The following is a 19651-nucleotide window of genomic DNA, read 5'->3' on the forward strand; positions in this document are numbered from 1 at the left end:
TTCCTATATAAAAAAAAGACTCAAAAAAAAAAACCCCCCCAAAAAAAACAGTTGGGCTTCACTCTCCTCCCTCACTTCCAAATCTGGCCAGCAGAGTTGTTTGTTTGTTTTGTTTTCAGCTCATGTTTAAAACAAATGATGCGTGTGTCAAGTGCCTGGCATGTAGCTAAGTACTTTATGTCACTGGATTCCATCCCCTAAAAAGCTCTGTTGTTGTTAGGTGTCGTCGACTCATTTCTGACTCAGGGTGACCTCATGTACAACAGAACAAAACATTTCCTGGTCCTGCGTCGTTCTTACAATTGCCAGTGTATTTGAGTCTGTTGTTGTGGCTACTGTGCCAATCCATCTCACTGAGTGTCTTCTTCACTCTCACCGGCCCTCAGTTTCACCCAACAAGATGTCCTCCTCTAGCAATCGATCTCTCCTGATGACATGTCCAATGCAGGTGAGAGAGACAATGTTCTGGTGTGATCCATAGGTTTTCACTGGCTAATTTTCATAAGTAGATCACCAAGCCTTTCTTCCTAGTCTGTCTTAATCTCAAAGCTCCACTGAAACATGTCCACCATGGGTGACCCTGGTGGTATCTAAAATACTGGTGGCATAGTTTCCAGCAGGTGAGAGACTGCGCCTGAGTTTGGAGACTTGGTGAGCAATGAGACAGGAGGCCAAAGGAGGCTGGAGCTTACCCACCTATCTAGTACCTTCTTCTCTGCCTTGGAAATAATGTAGGTGGCAGCTTTATGAAGGTTGAGCAGGCAAACAGGAATGGTGATGTGCTGAATGACAGAATCAGGATTGCAAAGATCTCAGGGGATGAGAATGATGAGTTGAATCTAACGCAATGATATTTAATAACAGTAAATGTAAGACCTGGCTCTGGGGTGTAAAATATTGACCTGCAAATGTAGGTGCCCTCCCTCTACCAGTGGAGTCCTGGCGGTGCTGTTGTTAGTTAGGAGCTATGGCTGCTAACCAAAAGGTTAGCAGTTCGAATCCACCAGCTGCTCCTTGGAAACCCAGCGGGGGCAGTTCCACTCTGTCCTATAGGGTCACTAAGAGTTGGAATCGACTAGACAGCAGTGGGTTTTTATGGACTCCTGGCTTAGCTGGATAGATATCCAACAAATATTTAAAACCAGTTGCCATCAAGTCGATTCTTACTCGTGGCGACCCCATGTGTGTCCAAGTAGAGCTGTGCTCCATAGGGTTTTCAATGGCTGATTTTTTCAGAAGTAAATCATTAGGCCTTTCTTCCAAGGCACCTCGGGGTGGACTCAAATTCTCAGTCTTCCAGTTAGCAACCAAGTGTGTAAACCATTTGCACTACCTAGGGACTTCAACAAATATTTACTAACACTTATTCTCTGTCTGGCATTAGGGTTACAGCAGTGAACAAACCAGGCAGCCCCTGTCTCATGGGGCTGATATTCTTGTGGGCAGACAGAAACAGAAAATATAAAAATAAAAATTGATAAAAGAAATCACCAATACTGATGCATGCTGGGACAGAGGGAGGGGAATGGGTGTATCAAATGAAATGATGGTGATCGTTTTAGTGTCCTGGGGCTGCCATGACAAATGACCACAAATCAGTGGCTAAAGCAATGGAAATTTATCCTTTCACAGTTCCAGAGGCCAGAAGTTCAAAATCAAGGTGTCGGCAGGCCTATACTCCCTCCGAAGGCTCCAGGGGAGGATTTTTCCTTGCCTCTTCCAGCCTTTGGTGGCTCCAGCAATCCTTGCGTTCCTTGGCTTATAAGCACGCCACTCCAATTTCTGCCTCCATGTTCACATTGCCTTCTCTGTGTATTCTCTTCTGTCTCTTATAAGGACGCTTGTCATTGGATTTACAGTCCACCTGGTTAATCCAGGAAACCCTCGTGGCATAGGGGTTTAAGAACTACAGCTGCTAACTAAAAAGGCCGGCAGTTCGAATCCACCAGGCACTCCTTGGAAACCATATGGGGCGGTTCTACTCTCTCTTTTGGGGTTGCTGTGAGTAGAAATTGACTCAATGGCAACTGCTTTGGTTTGGTTTTGGTTTTGGTTAATCCAGGATGATCTCCTCTCAATCCTTTAACTTAATTAATCATATTCACAGGTATTGGGTTTAGAACTTGCACATATTTTGGAGGGGGCACCATTCAACCCTCTCATGTGACAACAGATGAGGACTGTTTATATAGGATAAAAAGTCCTGGGAAGCTCAATGCATGTCAGTGGCTTCCAAAACCAGGTCTATAAAAGCAGGTTAGAGCTCACAACAGTTTGCATGATAGTACGGGGAGGGGTTGTTCATTCTTTTATTTAATACATATTTATTGTGCATCTAGTATGTGCTAGACCTGTTCTAGGCACTGGGGACAGGCTGCCTTCCTGGAGTTTATATTTTAACGGGAGATACAGACAATAGACAAACACTCAAGTTAATATATAAGGTGGTATTGGAGGATAAATGATATGAAGAAACATTAAATAGGATAAGGGGATAGAGGGTGTTGGGGTCTCCTCTAACGAGTGTGATCAGGGAAGGGCTCACTGGAGAGGTTATATCTGAGCAGAGACCTGAATAAGGAGAAGCAGCAGCCATGAAAATATTTGGGGGGGGGGCAGTATCTCGGTATCATGTGCGAAGGTCCTGCCACTGTTCTGCATTCCTCCCCTCTGCCTCATCCCCTGTACTTCTGCCTGCACCCCCATTAAAGTCCTAGGGTGATGCAAACAGTTTGTGCCTGACTACTAACTGAAAGGTTGGCAATTCGAACCCACCCATCAGTGCCTCAGAAGAAGGGCCTGGCAATCTGCTTCCATAATGATTACAGGCAAGAAAATCCTGTGGAGCAGTTCTACTCTGTAACACATGGGGGTTGCCATGAGTTGGAGTTGACTTGGTGGCAAAGGATTTTTTGGAGTTTGGTACCTACATGTCCTATGCAGGACACAGCTGATTGTTGGCCTCAGGAGGAGACAGACCACCTGACTTTGCCGTGTGCTTCCCTCCTCCCTTCAGGAGACCAGCAGCCTCCTGCACATCAGTTCACACAACTTGCTGGGCCTGCATGTCCAACTTCCTCTCAGTTTTACCTGCAACTCCCAGTTCCTCATTTCTCTTCGGCATCACTCATTTGGAGTTAAGCTCACACCATTTAGTTTATTGATTATGTTTTTATAGGCCCCTGTTGCTATGAGTCGGAATCGACTGGATGGTGACAGGTTATTTTTGGTTTTAACTAGACTACAAATGCCTGGAGGCCAGGATCTGTGTCTTATTCATCTTTGTATCCCTGGAGAGCTCAGCTGGGTGACTTATTTATGGCGGGTGTTTGGTAAATACACGCTGATTGACTGGCTCTTGTTAGAACAGCCCCAGGAGCCAAAGGCTTATGTGAGGGTCTGTGCTGGCCCGGGAGCTTGTCTCTCTGCCTATTCGGTTGTAACAGATCAAGGCAAGACTTCAATTATCCTTCACTTTCACTCCCACTCTCGTCTCTGTTCATTCTGTTGAAAATGCCAGAGACAGGGCATAAGGCACCAAGAGACAGAATGTTTTCAGAGTCTAACGAAAGTTCTGTACCAGGAAGGACATATTTCAATGAAGCTATTTTCCCCCAAGGCTAATATTGTGCTTCAATACTTCAGGCTTGAGCGAGCTCATCAACAATTGCCTTTAATTTTACGATTTGTACCTAGTCAGATGTTACTTGCTGTGTTTCTGTCTAGCTCCATTTCATCACAGGAGGGGAAGGCTTCCATTGTCTTTGAGAAGCTGCTCTAAGATAGGTGTGCACACATATCCATCATGGCTAATTATCTCCTTCATCAGTCCCCTAAATTGTCTGTTAAAGGATAAATTGTTAACATACTCATTAAAGCATGGATTTTGGGAGATTGAAGGGAGGAAAGAAATTTCATATTGAGTTGGGGTGTGGGGAACCAGCTGCCTGATTTTCCCCGTGTCCTGTCCTGAAAGAGCGTGTGGCTCGGTGCCTCAGGTGCAGCCTATGACTGGGTCCCGGAACCCATGGGGCTGTAACTTGCAGGAGAGGTGCTCTGTCCCCAACCTATGTTCTCTCAGAAAAGACTCCCATGTGGCTTGATGAAAACCTCTCAGACCAGAGCAGTGGCTCTCGACTCTGGCTGCATACTAGAATCACTTGGGGGTAGACACTGTCACTCCACCTGTCCCTAACTAGTTAGGGAACCTATGTAAGGCAGAGCTCTGTCAGAGAAAGAAAACACAAATATTTTCCACTAATAGAGAGCGATAGAAAAGTGGTAAGACTATACCTTGTCAAAGGTGCTAAACTTGGGAGACCCGGAAAAACAAGGCAGTCCCATTCAGCTCTGGCTCTCACAGGTTTCACTGTAAATACACTCTCTGGGGTAGAGCTGAGGACCTGGGGTGAAGATGAGTCTAATGTGCAGCCAGAAGGGGAGACTGCTGACCTAGGGCAGTGATTGTCACTTAGGGGTGAGTTTGCCCCCAGGGGGCATTTGATAATGTCTGCAGACATTTTTGGTTTTGAGCCAGGGGTAGGGAGAAGATGCTACTGGCATCTAGTGGATAGAGACCAGGGATGCTGCTAAACATCCTACCAATGGGCAGGACATCCCCCCAAAAGCAAAGAATTAGCCAGCCCAAAATGTCAACAGTGCAAATGTGGAGAAACCTTGCCCTGTTGTTGTTGTTGTTAGGTGCCCGTGAGTTGGCTTCAACTTGTAACCTTATGTATGACAGAACAAAATACTGCCCAATCCTGTGCCAAACCCTGCCCTAGAGCATCAGAAAAGCAAACACACATAGGAACACACGACACACACAGACACACATGCATACGTGCACGCTATTATTTGAATGTAGATATTTTTACAAAGACATCACCTCACATTGTAAAATGCATTATGGTTCCCAAAACCAGTTTATACACGTCACTTGATCTTCACCGTAACCCTATAAGGGAAATACCACATCTCGATTTTACAGATCAGGAAACTGCGACTGAAGAAAGAGAAATGACTTCCTCAAGGCACAGGATTTTCAATTCCTCCGTTAGGGCTTCTTCACTACCACTAATGTCAAATGTGCACACATATCCTGGCCCCATCTCGTGGCAAACAGTCACCAATCACTGCCCTCATTCCCACTCAGCCCTAGAGCAGCCTTAGAATCCTTCTGGACACAGTGCCCCCAACAGCCTCACAAGCTGCTAGGGGCTGGCGGGTGAGATCAGACGTGTTTCCAGGCTGCCTCTCCAGCCTAAACGCCATACCTCTCCCAGAATTACGAAGAGCTTGTTGAAAGAGACTTGGCAGCGACTACATACTTGAGCGGGAGGGCCCTTGAATGTCTGCAGGTGCTCTGACAATCGGTCTGGGAAATTTCCATGTTAGCAGCTTGCGTTCTTGCCTGGGCCTGGGAGGAAGCGCCTTCTCCCTGACCTTTATATTTTTTTCTAACTTTATTAGCGTATTTGGCTCTCACTATATGCCACTAATTGATAGACAAGCGTGCACAGTCACATTCTTCATTCAGTACAAGCTAAATATTTTCCCTTCCTCCTGAGCTTGCTGGGGTTCCCCCTCTCGAGCTGGGAGCATGACATAATGACAGGAATGTGGTGAGCATTGATTCATGAAGCAGCAGGACAGGAGTGGGTGCTCACGGTGTGCCGAGTGACGAAGCGGGGAGCCCGCAGCCTCTGCTGAAGCCCCGGGCATGTACAGTTCAATGCCTAATGCTTGTGTGAAGCTGTAGTGCTGCAAGCCCGGCGGGGGTGGGGGGATGAGGGGAGGGGAAGGCAAGTGCAGTTGAAGAAGCAGGTGCTGGCGAAGATGGAACAGCTAAGGGGACCATTTGGCTCCATCATTGGGAGACAGAGGCAAAGACAGGACACTGAGCATGTGCCCCTCAAGGTGTGTGCCAGGGTTTTCACAAAGGTATAGGAATTTCTTCAGAATAACTGGGGCTCCAGGTTCCTGGCCTGGCTGTATCACCCACAGGCATCTGTAGGATCAGTCTCCAGGATCAGACCCAGAGACCTCATCACATCATTCAGGTGAGCACATAGGTGTGGCCTGACTCATCTCATTTTGTGTCTTTGGCCCTCACCCTGAGGGCCAGCTGGCATGGGTGGCTAAAGGTATCAAGGTGTGAGGCTGCACCAATGTTCTGCTATTGTGTGGTTCATTCACAGTGGGGGTTGTCCTGTTTGGATGACCGGCTGCCTTGGTGCAGAGGCAGGGTCCAGGTGGGTCATGGTCACAGGATGTGTCACAGCTGCTTCCTCTTCCTCTAGATGGTTGGCAGCAGATTTTGTGAATGGCACCTGCCCTAGAGATCTGGCTGCACCTTGAAGTTGCCTGGGCAGCCATGCTTTGCCATCTTCCATTGTCTTCTGCTGGGCTATACTCTTCCAAGGGCAGGGACTTCCGTCTGTTTTGTTTACAGCTCCACCCACAGAGTCAGTGCCTGACAGTCAAAGAATGAAATATCACCTACTGCATTAATTTCCTAGGGCTGCTGTGACAAAATACTTTACAGTCTCACAGTTCTGGAGGCTAGAAGTCCAGATCAGCCTTTGGCTGGGTCATGATCTCTCTGAAGGCTCTAGGGAAACATTTCTTCTTGTTTCTCCCAGTTTCCCGTAGCCCCAGGTGTTCCTTGGCTTGCAGGTGCAGCATAAATCATCCTTACATGGTTGTCTTCCCTCTGTCTGTATCTCTTCTACTCTTTTATAGGACACAACTCAGATTGGATTAGGACCCACTCTGAACCGATATGACCTCATGTTAACTTGACCAATAACATCTTCAAGGACCCTGTTTTTAAACAAGATTACAATCACAGGTACCATGGTTAGAACTTCAGTATGTGTTTTGTTGGGGAGGGACACAATTCAACCTATAAATCTACTATGTGACAGGCATTGCTATACCCTTTTAAAGATATCATCTATGATAGCTGTTACATAGTCTCTGTACAATGTTCTTTTTATAGAGGAGAAAACTGAAGCTGAGAGATAATTAACTTACAGAATGTTATCCACAGGTTACTGTTAGTGGTAAAGCTGAAATTTGATACCACATCAAACTCATGTCAACCACTCTTAACTCTTGCTTCTGCTCTTAAGGAATGTGGGAGGGAGTGCGAATGAGTGTGCCTTTCTCCATGATGGTAGAGCAGCCACTTGAGCAAACTAAGTTGTTAAGTGTGAGGCAGTTCAGTGGAAGAATTCTTGCCTCCCACGCAGGAGATCTGGCTTTGATTCCCCGTCAATGCACCTCATGTGCAGCCACCACCCCATTTGCCTATTGCTGCTGAACAAGTTTCAACAGAGCTTCTAGATGAAGATGGACAAGGAAGAAAAGCCTGGTGATCTACTCCTGAAAATCAGCCAATGAAAACTGTATGGACCACAATAAGCTGATCTGCAACCTATTAGGGTGTGGCCCAGGGCTGGGCAGCATTTTGTTCTGTTGTCCAAGAGGTTGCCATGACTTGGGGGTTGACTCAACAACAACCAGTGGTCAAGAAAATGCAAAAATCCTCCCACTTTGGTGAGTGGCGTCTGGGGTCTTAAATGCTAGCAAGCAGCCATCTAAGATGCATCAATTGGTCTCAACCCACCTGGATCAAAGGAGAATGAAGAACACCAAGGACACAAGGTAATTACGAGCCCAAGAGACAGAAAGGGCCACCTAAAACAGAGACTACATCAGCCTGAGACGAGAAGAACTAGATGGTGCCCGGCTACAACTGATGACTGCCCTGACAGAGAACACAACAGAGAACCCCTGAGGGAGCAAGAGGGCAGTGGGATAAAAAAAAAAAGAAAAAAAAGTGGGATGCAGACCCCCAATTCTCATAAAAAGACCAGCCTTAATGGTCTGACTGAGACTATAAGGATCATGGTGGTTATGGTCCCCAGACCTTCTGTTAGCCCAGGACAGGAACCATTCCCAAAGCCAACTCTTCAGACAGGGATTGGACTGGATAATGGGATAGAAAAAGATGCTGGTGAGGAGTGAGCTTCTTGGATCAAGTAGACACTTGAGACTACGTTGGCATCTCCTATCTGGAGGGAAGATGAGAGAGAAGAGCGGGTCAGAAGCTGGCGGAATGGACACGAAAAGAGAGAGTAGAGGGAGAGAGTGGGCTGTCTCATTAGGGGGAGAACAATTAGGAGTATATAGCAAAGTGTATATAAATTTTCGTATGAGAGACTGACTTGATTTGTAACTTTCACTTAAAGCACAATAAAAATTAAAAAAAAAAAAGAGAATGCAAAAATTCTAATGGTTCGGTTACAACATTTTTCAAGCTGCATTCTTGGAACAGGCAACCTCTGGATTGTTAAAACGTGTTCCGTGAAAAAACACCTTAAAAAATAGGCTTCCCTCAATCAATTAAATAAGTTTGGGAGCTACTATCTTTTGATACTGTCTCTTAGGGAATCACAATTTCACATTAGCATAAAAAAGGATCTGAGCAACCCTGCATTGAATACATCTTTATTTAATGCACAGTTTGCCAAATTTGTCTTCAGCATGTCTTCTTTTTTTCCCCCACAGACAACCTATTAATAGCTCACAAGATACCAGTGTTCCATTTGTGATACTGTGGTCTTGGGTGGGCCTGGCATGTACCTTTTAGTTAGCAGCTGAACTCTTAATCACTGCTCCACCTGGTTCACTAGTGTGTCAGGCTGGTAAAAAGAGAATGCTCCAGAAAATGCAATCACAGCCATGTTACCAAGCAGATGCTCCAGTGACAAATCTGACCTTGATTGATACGCTGGATTCGATTCAACACTCCTACAAACAGGACTGAAAAAACTCAGAAATTGAATTAAAATAGAATTTTCAGTGAAGACATGAAGAGTGTTGAGAATCCTAATTCATTTCAAGCCATGTAATATTAGCATTCATTTCACAAAAGTAATAATTTATTCCACAACAATTTACTGTGACTCAAGGGCAGCGGGTTAGTGGGTGTCAGCTCTGCTGGGCCCTGGGAATACAATGTTCAATGAGATCAGCACGGGGTTGACTTTTGGGGAGTTTGTGGGTCCCGTCTTTTCCCTTAGGTGTTTCTCAGGGGTAGTGAGCTTCCCATCTTTGCCTTATCTTCCACCCTTCCTGAATTTATGTTTCCATTCATTTATTCACTCAAGAAATCTCCATTGATCCCCTACCAACTACCAAGCACTCTTATAGGCGCTGTAGATTCAGAAGTGAATGGTGTAGATAAAAACACCTCCCCTAGAGAAGCTTCCACCATCCATTTTTTTGTCACACTGTGTTGGTTTGCATGTTGCTATGATGCCGAAAGCTATGCCACCAGTATGTCAAATACCAGAAGGGTCACTAATGGTGGACCAGTTTTAGAAGAGCTTCCAGACTAAAATAGACCATGAAGAAAGGCCTTGTGATCTACTTCCAAAAATTAAAAAAAAAATGAAAATCCTAAGGAGCACAACAGAAGTGTGTCCAATACAGTGCTGGAAGATAAGCCCCTTAGATTGGAAGGCACTCAGAATACACAGTGGCTGCAACAATGGACTTGAGCATACCAGTGATCATGAGGATGGCCAGAACTGGGCAGCTTTCCATTCTGCTGTACAGGGCGTCACGATGAGTCAGAGCCAACTCAATGGCAACTAACAACAACCACAGAGAAGCTTATTTTCCTAGTGAAACTTACATTCTGATTATTCTAGACTTATTTAAACAGTTGCCATCACTCTGAGGTCACACCAGGAATCTCCTTAAATGAAAACCCAGAACCCTGTCATTGGTTCAGGGTCTTAGATCTCACCCACTATCCCCACCTTCCTGGTGTGACATCTGCATTCCCTGCATACCCCACTGATTCTCATTGTATTGCTCGCTCTCCATTTCCTGGCCCTTCAAGCTTGAGTCTGCCTTTTCACTCCTAGCCAATTCATTTACCCTGTTGGGAAACCTTTGTGGAGATACCCAGACGCCGTACTCCAGCATCACGCTAGGATTTGCAGACACCACCAGGCCACGGTCTCGTGAGGGTGGAAGTCACATGAAGAATGCAATGAACTCAGTGCAGAGAGCAAGTGCAGAACAACCTGGGCTGTGAGAAGAGGCGATGCCTTGTCTGAACCTTGAAGTATGGGCAGCATGTGGGGTGGGGAAGTGAAGGTGGATCCTTGAGAGGAAAAAGGAAGATCTTGCAGGATGAAGGTGAAACAAAAGCAAAGGATGGAAGATAAAACAAAGTGAAGCGAGGGGGTGAGATCATGGCTTCATTCCTCCTTTCTGTCCTTCAGAAATGTGTGTTGGCTGCTACTTGCTCTGCGCTCAACTCTGGGGCCAGTACCAGTTGCCAGAGTTAACTCTGACTGTGTGTGTGTGTGCCTGGCGACCCCATGCGTGTCAGAGTAGAACTGTGCTCCACAGGGTTTTCAATGGCTGACTTTTCAGAAGTACATCTCCAGGACTTTATCCTGAGCCCCCTTGGGGTGGACTTGAGCCTCCAGCATTTTGGTTAGCAAACGATTAACCATTTGCACTGCCCAGGGACTCCAACTCTGGGCCAGCGTTGGTGAATAAGAGACCCAGTTCCGCCCAGTCGAGTGAAGGAGACAGGCAATGGGCTAAACCTAAACTTTGAATGCTCTGAAGCAGAAGAACATTATTTAGTGGAAAGGTAAAACAGGCAACAGGAGTCCTACTTACAGGTGGTCAGGAAAAAGACTCCTCTAGGGAGGTGACTTTTGTGCCCAGACCTGAAGTTTGGGAAGGAGCTGGCCACAAGACGAGCAGGGAGAAGAACGTCCAGGAGGAGGGAACAGCAACGGGAGAGGCTGCGAGGAAGTGACGGCAGTGTGTTTAAGGAACCAGGGGGAGTGCGCCCTCGTGTGGTGTACCAGGGTGCGTGCAGCAGGGGCAGGTCCTACCAGGTAGGTGTTTTGGCCTCCATGAGGAGTTTGGACAGGACCATGAAGGAAATGGAATGCCACTCAGCGGTGTCACTAGGGGGTTGCGGGGGACTGCACCAGGTGACACTGTCAGGGAAGGTGACACCAAAATGACTGTCTATAAAATTTTTGTGCAGTGTTTCATCAGAAATTTATTACTTTTTATAAAAACATCCCTGTAGTTAATTATAACAATGAAAACATTTTTTGTAGACCCAGCTTACAGGTATCAACGCACCTACAAGGCTAAAACTCTCTGCAAACTTACTTTTTGAACCTTCTAATGCGCTCTGGTCAGAGCTGTCGTTATTATAGTGACCAGTGATGCTCTGAACCACATGGTTTCACCTGCACTGCTACAAGCATATGCTGTTGTTTTTGTTGCTGCCAGTGTTTTTAGTCACTGATTTTGTCAAATGTTCTGGTGTTTTAGCTACAATATTGTGGTAATTAGTAAATGTGAACCTTTAGCAATAAGTTTTTTCAGAATGAAGTATTAATTAAAGGAAAAGAAGGAGTGATACATGGGAATTACTATTTACAAGTAACATTAGTACAAACATTAGGAAGGACTTTGTATCCTCTGGTCTGGGGAGAGGTCCGTGGGCGGGGCGACACTGCGACTTACCACACAGAGGGACACAAATCCTAGTGACGCCACTGGTACCGCTGGAGGGATCTGATCATATTTAATATTTGTATTTTCAAACTATAATAATGTTGGTATATATAATTATACGATAACATCATATTATTATTTTGGTATCAGGTGATATAAAAACCAAACCCATTGCCCTCAAGTTGCTTCTGACTCAGCGACCCCATAGGACAGAGTAGAACTGTCCTGTAGGGTTTCTAAGGCCATAATCTTTATATAAGCAGGCTGCCACATTCTTCTCCCTTAGAGCGACTGATGGGTTCAAACCATCAACCTTTTGATTAGCAGCAGAATGCTTAACCACTGCACAACCATTGGACATGTCTGCTGCAAAAGCCCTCTTTAAAATGTTAAAAAACAAAGATGTCACTTTGAGGATTAATTTGGGCCTGACCCAAGCCATGGTATTTTTAATTTTGTCATATGCATGCAAAAGCTGGACAATGAATAAGGAAGGCTGAAGAAGACGATGCATTTGGATTATGATGTTGGTAAAGAATATTGAATATACCATGGCCTGCCAGAAGAACGAATCTGTCTTGGAAGAAGTACAGCCAGAATGCTCCTTAGAAGCGACGATGGCAAGACTTCATCTCACATACTTTGGACATGTTATCAGGAGGGACCAGGCCCTGGAGAAAGACATCATACCTAGAAAGCAGAGGTTCAGTAAAAAAGAGAAGACCTTCAATGAGATGGATTGACACAGTGGCTGCAACAATGAACTCAAACATACCAATGATTTTGAGGATGGTGCAGGACTGGGCAGTGTTTCGTTTTGTTGTATACAGGGTCGCTATGAGTTAGAGCCAACTGGGAGGCACCTAACAACAACGACCAGATAATATCCAGGAAATTACTATTAATTGTTTTGGATGTGATACTGGTGAGGTGGTTAAAAAAAACAACAATAACAACGAAAAAGGAAACAGTCCTTATCAGTTAGAGATTCATATTGGAGTATTTACAGCTGACATGAAGTAGGGTTTGTTTTAAAATAATCCAGAAAAATAAGTAGGAAGAAGACAGAAAATGTTGGCAAAATGGTGAGAATTGTGAAAGCTGGGCAAGGGGGTTCATAAAACTGTCCTCCCAATGTGTTGGATGTTTGAATTTTCCATAATAAAAGTTTTTTTTTTTTTAACTTGTGAAAAAAAATTGTTGATAATAACCATTGTTTTTTTCTGAGCATCTTCTGCATGACCAACTTTAAGTCAATTACTTCATTATTTACATTAGCTCAGGGCCTCCACACTTTTTAAAATGCAAACTCCATCAATAAAAATGATTTTTAAGCACATAGCACTGGGTTTTTTAGCACCAATATAATTATATTTGATAGTTATTTACACATTGAAAATGGTGCTTATGGAGTCTCTTATAAAGCATACATAAGAAATTGTAAAAGGACGAAATTATATTAGAATAAATAATATTTAATGTTTTGCTAACTGCAGTGACTAATATCGCCAGGCACAAGTTACTCAAAGACCAAAATTTGTCATTAATGTTGGGGGGCATAAATCCAGTATCAAACCATCTTATGATAATTTACTTTGCGGTGGACAATGTTTCGTTAGCTCAGATTATAGCCTCATTTTCTTTACCTTGTGAAGTAGTGGATGAAGACCCCTAACAGATGTGAGAGAATGGTGTCAAAAATGAAAGTTTTCTTCAAAAGAAGAGTTTTACTCAGATTTAAAGATTTGCAAACCAGAAAGTGACAAAATGAAAGTTCAAAATGGCATTCCAGCGAGGGAACATAGGCGTTTGTATTTTATGCTTGTTTTGTAGAACTTTGTACAGAGTTGGGAAGAATACAGGGGTCCATTTGACTGGTTGATGTTCAACATGCTCTTGGAAGACTTGTTTATCAAGAATTTCTACTGGCTGGGGTAGTCAACCTTAGCCACAGTTCTTGTATTCCAGAGCTTGTTCCTCCTGTTTCCTGCAACATTCTGGGTTGGCCACCTCAGAATATATAAGAACAAGGTATCTTGGTCAAAAATGTGGTCATGGGCCACATACACTAAAAAACAGAAGCAGAGGCCTAGGACAAAATGGAGTCCAATTCAGACCTCCGTCAGCTATTTTAGTTATCTCAAGTGCCTCAGTTTTAGAGTGCTCTTTCACAAAGATGAGTTCCACCATTTTCTGGTGGTTCATTTGTTAGTATTTTTTTTTTTTTTAAATACACAGTTTCTCAGCAGGAACGCTTTCTAAGTCATCTGTTCATTTTGTGAGAGTCTGTCTGCTTAAAAACTAGATATTATAATCCCTGAATCCATTTACCTGGATACACATAGATTGTCACACAAGGCAATTTGTTGAAAGCAAGTGAATGAGTGCAGGGGTGGTATCAGCTATTCCTCATTGCAGAACAGGAAAACAGCTGACATACAGATCAAACATGGGCGTCAAATGTCTGTGTTGTTATTGTTGTTGTTAGTTACCACCTGGTCAGCTCTTACTCCATGTTGTTGTTATTGTTGCTATTATTAATTACCAGTTAGTCAGCTCCTACTATGGCAACCCCAGTATAACAGAACAAAATGTTGCCTGGTCCTGACCCATCTTCGTGATCATTGATATGTTTGAGTCCTTTGTTGCAGCAATTGTGTCAATCCATCTCAGGGAGCGTTACCCTCACCTTCACTGGCCCTCCACTTCATCAAACATGATGCCCTTCTCCAGGAGTTGATCCCTCCTGATGGCGCATCCAAAGTAAATGAGTTGATGCCTTGGACAGTGTTTTGTTTTAATCCATAGGGTTTTTATTGGCTATTTTTTGGTTGTAGACAGCCAGGCCTTTCATCATAGTCTACCTTAATTTGGGAGCTCTGTTGAAACCTGTCCATCATGGGTGAACCTGCTGGTATTTAAAATACTGGTGGCATAGCTTCCAGCATCATAGCAACATGCAAGCCACCATAGTATGACAAACTGAGAGATGGGCTGGTGGCAAGTGTCCTTACATATATTAAATATTGCTGTTGTTGTTAGTTGCTGTCAAGTCCATTCCAAATCCTGGCAACCTCATGAGCACAGAGTAGAACTGCTCCATAGGGTTTTCAAGGCTGTGATCTTTCAGAAGCAGACTGCCAGGTCTGTCTTCTGAGGCACCTGTGGGTAGGTTGGAACAGCCAATCTTTTTGCTAGTAGTCGAGTGCTTAACCATTTGCCCAACCACATTAAATATTAACCAAAAGAAACCAAACCCATTGCTGACTAGCCAATTACAACTCATAGCAACCCTATAGGACAGAGTAGAACTTTCCCATAGGTTTCCAAGGCTGAAATCTTTACGGAAGTTGACTGGCACATGTTTCTTCTGTGGAGCAGCTGGAGAATTTGAACCACCAACTTTTTGGTTAGCAGCCGAGCACTTAACCACTGCACCACCAGGGCTCTTACACTAAATATTGTTGTTGTTGTTAGGTGCCGTTGAGTCAGTTCCAACTTATAGCCACTCTGTACAACAGGACAAAACACTGCCTGGTCCTTTGCCATCCTTAAAAACATTGTTATGCTCGAGCCCACTGTTGCAGCCACTGAGTCAATCCATCTAGTTGAGGGTCTTCTTTTTCATTGACCCTCTACTTTGCCCAGCATGATGTCCTTCTCCAGGGACTGATACCTTCTGAAAACATGTTCAAAGTGTATGAAACGCAGTCTTGCCGTCCTTGCTTCTAGGGAGCATTCTGGTTGTACTTCTTCCAAGACAGATATGTTCCTAAAAAAAAAAAAAAAGTACCCCTTAATTTCTTTTTTATTTTGAAGTGGATTAAATAAGTTAGAAATTTGAATATTCTCTTCCTGCACCCCTGTGGGTCATCCTCTGTCCCACCTTAGGGACCTCTGCACCTGTCATGTAATACTCATGGCAACCCGGTAAGGTTGACCTTACTAGCCTCTAATTTGCAAATAAGGGAACTGAGCCCAGGCAGGTTAAATGATTTGCCCAAGGCACATAGCTGTTAAGAAGCAGAGCCAGATTGGCCCTCAGGGATGCCAGACTCACAGTTCCTTACCTCTTAATAACAGTATTACCTGCCAGTCCTTGAGTATCAGCCATGGGCCAAACAGCAAGGTGGGTACCATATCCCAGGTCATAGAAGACAGAGAGTCAGCAAAGCAGAATAACTTCCATGCTTACGCTGGTCTGTCTAACTCCAGAGCCTGATTGTCTGCATAGGAATCCTGGTTCACCACTGTGCAACTTGGGCAAATGACTTACTCTCTCTAGGCCTCAGTTTCCTCATGTTTAAAATAGGGCTTGTAGGAGTACCTGCCTTATAGAGCTTTTGAGATTTAAATGAGACCATGGATGGGGACATGAACATTACCTATAATTATTATTGTCCTATTTTTTTTATATTCTGAGATGATAGCATAGAATAGGCTTAAATACTAAAGCATCAGAATTGGTCTCAACTATCAAGACATATTATGGGAATGAATGAGTGAATTACCCCAATGGCTCCATCACATCCTTAAATACACTTACTCTAAGACTAGGCTCTGGTCTTGAGTTTCACCCACTGTAAGGCTGTCCAAGACTCCACGCTCTCGTGGGTAGGGACATGGCAATATCCCTCTCCTTGTTTGGATCTTGTCCAACTACAAATGCAGAGGCTGTTGTTCTACCTCTCTCCTCCTGCCACCAGGAATAAAAATTGGACTCATTCATTCTTACTACTGAGTCAGAAAGCCTGGAAAGAAAAAGACCAGTATGGACAGTGGTTCCAAATTTATGTGACAGAGACAAAAATAATGCCTAGCATTCTGAGAGCAGAGACGGTCCTAGAATTTCTGCAAAGGCTTTCTAACTCACAGCATATTTTCATGCCATATTTGAGCTCTGTAGCAAAACAGCTCTCTCTAGAGACCAGAGCACAGCTGTAAAAAAAAAAAAAAAAAAAAAAAGTATTGATCTACTCTTAAGATCCAAGTGTCCTGCAAATTAAAAAGGGAGAGAATGTTGCAGAGGCACTTGTGAAAGAAGAGTAACATGCTACACAGGGTAATAGCAACGCCCAAAGTGGAGCTGTGAGAAGGCTACCATTTACTGAATATTTACAACCTACCATGCACTGTACCAAGCTTTTGGCCTCTGTTATCTCACCAAAACCTTCTAACAGCCTTATGAGTTGGTACTTACACCAGTCAGAATTCCAAAAGGAAACAGATAGTAGGATCAAATAAATTAGGGTAATTCGAGGAGGATTTATTTAAAAGGGATTATGTACAAAGGAAGAACCCTGGTGGTGCAGTGGCTAAAATGATTGGCTGCTAACTGAAAGGTTAGTGGTTCAAAACCACCAGCCACTCTTTGGTAGAAAGATGTGGCAGTCTGTTTCCGTAAAGACTTATAGTCTTGGAAACCCTATGGGGCATTTCTACTCTGTCTATAGGGTTGTTATGAGTCAGAATCGACTCAAAGGCAGTGGTTTTTTTTTTTTTTGGTGCTATGTACAAAGCTGTGGCAAGGTATAAAAGAACGTCAAGAGAAAGTGTAGTAACCCGGTCCTAGTACCAACAGGAGTGTTACCACCCTTAGACCAGACAGATAAGGGCAAGCAGCAGTTGCCCAGACTTAGAAAGAGAAAAGCCACCCTCGATGGAGCAAGGGCCTTCAGTGGAGGGACACAGCATCCCAAGAAGCACCTCTGGGGTGGGAGTAAAGGGAGTAAGTAGCGTGACCTCACTCTCCTCCCTCCTCTGATTCTTAGCAGGGCTCCCCATTAGTCCAAGCCAATGGGAAGCCAGAGGGCAGAAGAACTTGGTGGTGTTCATGGTTTCTCACTCTCAGCGAAACTAACATTTGAGGCTGGATAATTCTTTGTGGTGGGGGCTGCCCTGTAAATTGTGTGACGTTGAGCAGTATTCCTGGCTTCTACCCACTAGATGCCAGTAGCACCTCTCTTCCAGCTATGACACTCAAAAATGTCTTCAGACATTGTCAAATGTCTCCCAGTTGAGAATTACTGGTGTAGTCCGTACAGATTGGTCGCCCAGGCAGAGGGAAGGGTCTAGACAGGTATCGAGTAGATCTGGAGAAAACATCCGAGAGAGAACTTACATTAGTCTCATTTTGCTGCCAAGGAAACTCAAGCAAATTCAAACACAATGTCAGTGCTCCAGTTTGCAGACCCAGGTCTGTTTGATCTCAAAGCCAGAACTTACAACTACCAAGCTGTGTTCCATATCCACAAGTTGGAAATATCTCCCAGAGGAAGAGTGGGAATTTGTAAATGAAGCTCTGAGATATTCTGGTAGAGTTGGGATGTCAGCATTTTAGGGCATTTATTCACATCTTGGATCTGGATGGACGATAGTGCCTGTTGCTGACCTCTAGTTAGAAGGAAACCATCAGAGGCAGAAGGACTTTTGGCATCTTATAAGCAGCCTTTAAAACCATTATTCCCCATAAGGAAGGAATAATAAGGATGAGGTCTGGGTGGATCAGACCTCAATCTACTGTGAGTCTAGGGCTCATTCCATCTCAGGGTTTCATCACCATACAGTAGACTGTGAGAGGCTGCCCAGGCCACATCATCTAGTAGGTCTCCCACCCCTACCAGTCTCTCTGGGGTTGCCACGGGTTTTGGTTGGCTTGAGACCTGTGACCTGTGCACCTCAGCAGCTCCAGCTCCTTCCACTGGATCTTCCCTTCTTCTGGTGTAGCAGCTTCCGTTGTTTTTCCCTCTTACATTCAGAGGAAATGATCTCCAGCCTCTCCATCATCTTGGCTACCCTCCAAATGCTTCCTAGCTTATTATTAAAGTCTTTTTCAACAAGATGGTGCCCAGAACTGAGTAAAATACTATAGGTAGATAGGCAGCCACTTTCTGAGTTCATGTTTGCCTAGCCTTCTCACAAAATACATTCAGATTGCATTTTTTCTTTTTCTGGCAGCCATACTGCAGTGTTTCCCCAATGACGCCCACTGTCTCCATGATGAAGCCCACATTCTGCAGCATAATATTCAGGGCTTCAGGCAATCTAGTCCAACCTACTTTCCTAGCCTTGTGTCATTTCCTGTTCATTTATTCAATAAATATTGAAAACTTAAGTATTTTTTCTGTGGAGCTGAGAAGCCTCTGGAGATACCATGGAGAGCAACTCAAGCACAGCCCCATGTGGTACAGGCCACTCTCCTCTTCCTCCTGGGCACCCACTAAGCAAGAATGTAGGAGAGGCCAAGTTCAGGCCAACATAAGAGAATGGTTAGATATGCTGGATACTACCACCAAAGTTGGCCCATTCAACCTTCCATTCACAATCCTCCATTCTCTCTCTTCCTTCAGCTGCTGGCCAAATGCAGGGATACAGGAAAGGACACCCAGGCCTCCATGATAGAACAACTAAATGGAATAAGCCTGGGTCTCTGAGTCACAGCAGGGAAGGCTGCCTTCCAAACATACAACCAATGTTACCTGAGTGGAGAAAAAACCTAATATAGGATTAAGGCACCTGAGTTTTTTAATTTGTTTGTTACTGTCATGGATTGAATTGTGTCCACCAAAAATATCTGTCAACTTGGCTAGGTCATGGTTCACAGGAGTAGTACATGATTGTCTACCATTTTGTCATCTGATGTGATTTCCCTGTATGTTGTAAATCCTATCACTATGATGTAATAAGATGGATTAGCAGCAGTTATATTGATGAAATCTACAAGATTAGATAGTGTTTTAATCCAATCTCTTTTGAGATATAAAAGAGAGAAGTGAGCAGAGAGACGTGGGGACATCATACCACCAAAAAAGCAGCACCGGGAGCAGAGAGTGTCCATTGGACCCGAGGTTCCTGTACAGGTGAAGATTGACGAGAAGGACCTTCTTCTAGAACCAACACAGAGAGAAAGCCTTCCCCCGGAGCTGACACCCTGATTTGGACTTACTGCCTACTAGACTGTGAGAGAATAAATTTCTCTTTGTTAAAAGCCATCCACTTGTGGTATTTCTATAAGATGACTAAGACAGTTACTCTTCCTAACAAATAATACACCTCTTCCCTTTGGAGCTTATAC

General features: G+C 44.2%; 1 long non-coding RNA gene across 2 annotated transcripts; it reads left to right on the top strand.

Moving 5' to 3' along the window:
- Positions 1-411: 411 nt before the first annotated feature.
- LOC126064749 (uncharacterized) lies at positions 412-19401 on the top strand. 2 transcript variants are annotated; one of them, XR_007514625.1, is made up of 3 exons: positions 412-448; positions 6745-6853; positions 19334-19401. It is a non-coding gene; the product is annotated as an uncharacterized LOC126064749 (long non-coding RNA). The 2 variants fall into 2 exon arrangements; XR_007514623.1 differs by lacking the exon at positions 412-448 and adding an exon at positions 5919-6062.
- The last annotated feature ends 250 nt before the right edge of the window (positions 19402-19651 follow it).

The sequence above is a fragment of the Elephas maximus genome, chromosome 21, assembly GCF_024166365.1.
Source record: "Elephas maximus indicus isolate mEleMax1 chromosome 21, mEleMax1 primary haplotype, whole genome shotgun sequence".
Taxonomy (NCBI): domain Eukaryota; kingdom Metazoa; phylum Chordata; class Mammalia; order Proboscidea; family Elephantidae; genus Elephas; species Elephas maximus.